The following is a 6,000-nucleotide window of genomic DNA, read 5'->3' on the forward strand; positions in this document are numbered from 1 at the left end:
TTTACATTTCGGAGACCTCACGCTACACTAGCGCCTCTAGTGGCGAATTCATACGCGATAGCCCTCATTGGATCCAATATCTGACCAAAACGTATCTGACAGATATCGTAATATCTGACGCATCTTTTGGAGCTGACTGTACACAGACAGGATAGCAGGGTAAAGTCACTGACTGTACGGGTTAGATCTTAGATTTGCATAGGTATCGACACGAGAGTTGAGGCAACGTACTCAACTTCCGTTCGTGATGAGTGTTAGGTAGTAAAAAATAACCCTCAATTGAAGTAGAAAGCTCTATAGCGCTGTTTTTAACGGTAGGTTGAAAACGAAAGTTTTGTATCAAGAAAGGCCTAATTTTAAGTGAATACTGGTTATATTTGGTTTAGTATCCACGCAGAGCGAGCAGCGTTAGCGTTTTTTTAAACAACGCAATTACCATTTTAGCACGCTAAAAATACGCTGGCGTACTAATATCAATGTATATTATTATAGTATACAAGACAGAATACGCTATCTAAGAACATTTGTATACTTTGACCGTATTGTATAGATACGATACGCTAAAATAATACATATGTAGACCCGCACGAACGCTGTCTGCTCTGTTGTTAGGTTAGTGTTGAAAATTAATTGTGGGCAGCTTGGAAAGATTTTTAACCGGAATAACGAGAAATTGTACACATTCACATAGCCATTTTGCAATCCTATCAGTTCATATACGGTTGGACGACTGGGGTATACTTCGCAAATTCGTGTCGTGTCGTCCCTTCCACACTCTTGTTAAATACTATTAGTGCGAACGGGATGTTGTGAAGTTCTATTTTCTGGAACATTCGTCGTTACGCACATTAGAGTAGATGCTCAAAAGTGTCTGATTTGGTTTGAACGCCCGCTTTGATTGAAATTATAAAATCAAAATCTTATTGTTGATATTGACTATTTGGTTTACTAATGTTTCGGCGAATAACGTTTGGCAACCTGTTTCTTTTCATTTCCCAACTGTTTAATATTTCTGAAACTGTAAATATTTTTTAGGATTTTTAATAACTAACCTAACTAACCCTAAAGAGTTCTACACGATGGCCTGAAATAATCCTGAAATATTTACAGTTTTTACCGCCCTTATTCATAAACGACAATCAAACCTATTTTAGTTAAATGCCGCTAAAATTCGTTTGTCCTTAATCTGTCACTTCGACATTTGTAATTTTGTTTAGAAAGGGACAAAGCGTTTGTTAGTTAACTTAGGCTTGTTAAGTTTTATGAATAAGGGGGTTAGAGTTTGCGAAATGAAACAGGTTGCCAAACGTTACGTTGCGAAAAGGCAGTACTCGCGACTATTTATACTTGGTATCGATATTTTTAAGGGTCTGATGTATTCGGAGGCGGTAACGCGCACGTCGCAATTTTGCAAACATCTGAACGGACTTGTGCGTATGTCGCATCGACACAAATCGAAATAAAAAGGCAAAGGAACGTGTGAAGCGTGCTCGACCTGGCTTGTTCATCTAAGCAAATCTCGTAGGCATATATTTTTATTGTCTACTAACCGTTACCCACGATTCCGTCCGCGCAGAATACGTTTACCGCTATCCCGCGGGAACTGTAATTTTCCGGGATAAAAACTATCCTATGTCCTCCTCCGGGACTCGAACTATATGTATACCGAATTTCATCTTGATCGGTTAAGCGGTTTAGACTTGATTGAGTAACAAACATCCAAACATCTTCACAAACTTTGACATTTATAATATTAGTAGGATTTGTTTAGACTTTTGTTTGGGTCATTATTCGAGTGTTTATCCCGTGTGATTTCGGTGGGCAGATTTTTGTTGCCACGGTAGAAGATTCTTTTACAGTTTCCAGGTTATCAAATTCCACAGCCCGTCCATAAAAAAAACTAGCTTCTCAGCCATCACCGATTATGTTAAAACAAAGCATCAGGAGCAAATGAGAGTTTCAAAAGTATACTCGAAGTTGAATGGAAATGTATTTTGTGAACGGCATTTTGTAATAATTAATTTAGAAGATATGGTTGTAAAATATATATAACACTTCGCTATATTTAGTATCGATATTTCTTGAAGTCGCAGATAAAAGACAAATGATTTTGAGCGCTCGGCCGCGAGTTTTTTGTTTAACTGTTTTTTGTGACTATCATTTTATTTGATTTTATTAATGTTACTTTTAATGATAATTATAGAGTTATATTAAGGTGTTGTTTTATTTTTCCCATTAAAGTCATCTTTCATCGGGACCAGTCAGATCAGAACATGGTTTGGATATTCCACAAATTGGGTAAGAGTTTTATTACGAGTTAACATAAACTCGCTGTGGAAGTATTTTCGGCTCGTCCCGCACTATATTTTTACATAAAAGGTAAGGTTTATAAATTTACCCGAGTGAATGATATTGTAACGGATAACTCACGTCTTAAACCGAGTTTAGCTCGACATGTTCGACGTGAGTTATCCGTTACAATATCATTTAATATGAGTGAGTCTCACGGTAGTTTCATGTTCAAAATTTACCCGAGTGCGGCAAAGTTTATTGGCTTATTTTTATTGGTCGATGCTTCGGTCGATATATAGCAAGCGGGGACTCCCAGGGTACCGGATAACGAGCAATGAAAATCATTGAACAATAACTTTGTCAATCGATACTTGATCGATATGTTATGGTTATAAATAATAATGACAAGCTATACCGGGCAAAGTGATAATCTAAACTTCATTATTTATCACATTGTCCGGGCATTATGAAAATTGCTACATGATCGTTGGGCTATTTGATTACAACTGATTTTTGGCTAGTTGAAGTCTGATTAATTCAATTGGAAAGTTAGGTGCGACGACGAGCGCAGCGAGGAGGAGCGTGTTAGGTTCAACTGTGACCAAAACATTAAATTCTAATAATTACTACAAATACTACATACTAACAAATAATTCTACCATTACCATAACTTACCTTAACTTACCTTTGATACTTTTTGATACTTTGATAGATGTTTATAGATTTATTAAATATTACGAAAAAATAAATAGCAATGAGCTACATGTTTTTTTATTACTTTGCCCAATAGGGGATAGACATTATGTATAATGCCCGGGCAATTTAATTAATCGAATAGTTTTTATCAAATTGCTATCTCATATTGGTCATATTTCATAATGCCGGGGATTTATCACTTGGTCCACAACAGATACACGGTATGGATAACCCCCCCCCCCATGTTGCCTCTCGACCAATGAAATTCGCCGATTGCTAGCGACGCCAAAAAAATCTAGCGAGCAACAAAAATGTCCAGCATCTCACGTGTTTTTTCCATCACCCATATGTAAACGGTTCCCGCGTCGTGCGGTCTATGGTATGCTACAAACAAAAATCTCCCGCACCCCGCATACATGCAAAATGAAGGCACGGAGAACCTTCACCACACAGAAACTTTTCACTCTCCCGGGTTAACGCATTCACTGCCACCGACGCACATATGCGTTTTCGGAACTTCGCCCAGTGCCGCTGTCATAATTATTCATACATTTTGAACGTAGTGCGTCGGTGGCACCTGTGGAAGTCAGGTGCAGGGGGCAGTGAATGCATTGAAAAGCAGCCTGAAATAGTTTATAATATTAAAGCGAATTTTTCGAAGTGGGTTCAATAGTTGCTGAGATTACCCCCTCTTACAAAGACACACACATTTTACTTAAGGATAAACCTGTTTTAACCCTCTTTCAGTAGGTTAGTATATAATCTCCTTTCAGTAATAAAAGTACTTAGTTCGCGTTTATGATAAATCACACCTCATGGTAAGTAAATAAGCGAATATCTAAGAAGCACATAAGATTAGTAAGTAAATGCTTGTTTACAAATAAATTGAGAACCTCACTTTAAAAAAGTCCAAAATTAAGCTTACAGATAGATTGCTATAAAAATTACCGCAGGCGTAACTCCGAGCTTGGCAACATTGGCAGTACCCGGCTTGCGACCTTGACCTAAAACTTGACATTGGCAGTCAGGGTTGACCTCGATCCGCGGAGAGCCTATTTATCAATCTTTTACGGCAAAACTAGTATTTAATAACACAGTTAGCCTATGCCTTAGAGAGACAGTTTGCGGCAGTCGTAGTGTTGTGATTGAAAAACATAAAAACAATTCACTATTTTGCAGCAAGGATAATCTTGTAGAAATAGGAGGATGTTTTTGGAGTGAAATGGGTTACCAAACTAGCTGCCGTACCTAGAGATGCCTATTAATCAGGTAATGGATCCTGTTTCGTATTTCTGTAGGCACTTCTGGTGTAGAGCTAAGCTGGTGTTGTATCTGTTTATCTATAAGTACTTAGGTAGAAGTATACTTGGCTTTGTTGTTGTTTATATTATCTGTACTGTACTGGATATCATGTGAATGAGGGCTATCGCGTATGAATTCGCCGCTAAAGGCGCTAATGTAGCGTGAGGTCTCCGAAATGTCAAATCTCATAGTTTTTGGGTGAGCTACGCGGGTTTATTTGTAATTAGAATGATTTTGTGAATATTTTGCATTACCTGAAATTAATTATGGCAATTATGCTTTTACGGGGCAATGAATTTCTGTGTTTTGAGAAAGTTTTGTCTTTCGGAAACTTTTGTCCTCCCTTTTTTCCCGAACGAACGAAAATTAAATATGATTTTAATCTAAACTTTGTTTTCACGCCCGTAATAATAGACTTTAAAAGCCAAACTTAAAAACCTCACGCAACAGTGGCGCCATCTAGAAAGAAAAAAACGATAGCCCTCATTGACCTTGACAAGTTCTTATGTGCCATTCGGAAGAACCCTGTCGCAGGGAGCCTCTGCTGCCTTTATCAAGATTTTTTGTGCGGCAATAGTTATAGGATAATTAAATTAAATTTACTCAGTATACCTACTTCCTAAAATGGTGGATTTTGAAATGAAAACATCGGTTTTTTTATTCGTTCGTACCTATAACAGCAGCAATTTTAAGCCCCATCCCGAGTTGTGGTTTTCCTTTACGATATGGTGGCAATATGTAGAAGGTTCCTCTTTGTTGAAAAATAAGGAAGGAACACCTAGCTAGTTATTATTTACCCGCGACTTTGTTCGTGCGAAACATTATGTCGTCATCATCATCATATCAGCAGCAGGACGTCCACTGTTGCATATAGGCCTCCCCCATGGACCTCCAGTTGCTTCGGTTGAAAGCGACCCGCATCCACCGTGAACCCTCGGCTTTAACCATTCCAGAGGCCGTACTGACTTACGTTTCTGGCGCTCGTTATCGCAATCAAATGACAGATTGCGCATACAAAAACTGTCATTTGATTGCGATCGCGAGCGTCAGAAGCGTTAGGCAATACGGCCTCAGTTCTCATTGGTGGATGTCCGACGTTGCGCTTGCCGATCCGAGGCCTCTATTTTGAGTCAAAATATCTTTATTCACTTTATGCTATAAGAAAGCACTTATAAATGTCAAAAAAAACTACCACCGGTTCGGAAAAACCTCTGTTGAGAAGAATCCGGCAAGAAACTCAACGAGGTATATTTTTTTTAAACAGATTTACAATATTATTGAATGATATCTACATCACAAGTATTTAACACAACTTTATTTTTAACACAGTAGGTTCGCTATTTGAAGGGATCGCCAATGCGGATCGGAATTATTTTCAAATATCCCTGTCCATGATATAATCATTAACTTTATAATACGCCTTAAGTACGCCTTAGATATTAATGTCTTATTGACAATAGATCTGATGGGCTACTACGAAACTCGCAAATCGAAGTTCGTATCGCACCGTCCCTTTCACTCGCGTATTAAATGACATAAGCATTAGTGGGACGGCAACATACGAAGTTCGAGTTTTGCACTTCGTGGCATCCCAAGCAGCACGACAGGCTGTATAGAAGCTGTATTTTTAGTTTTATTGTATTCCAACAGGCTATATAGTGGGCTGTACAAGGGCTATAAGCGCTTATACAACCTCTTATAAGTAAAAAT

The sequence above is a fragment of the Choristoneura fumiferana genome, chromosome 9 (genome assembly GCF_025370935.1).
Source record: "Choristoneura fumiferana chromosome 9, NRCan_CFum_1, whole genome shotgun sequence".
Classification (NCBI taxonomy): domain Eukaryota; kingdom Metazoa; phylum Arthropoda; class Insecta; order Lepidoptera; family Tortricidae; genus Choristoneura; species Choristoneura fumiferana.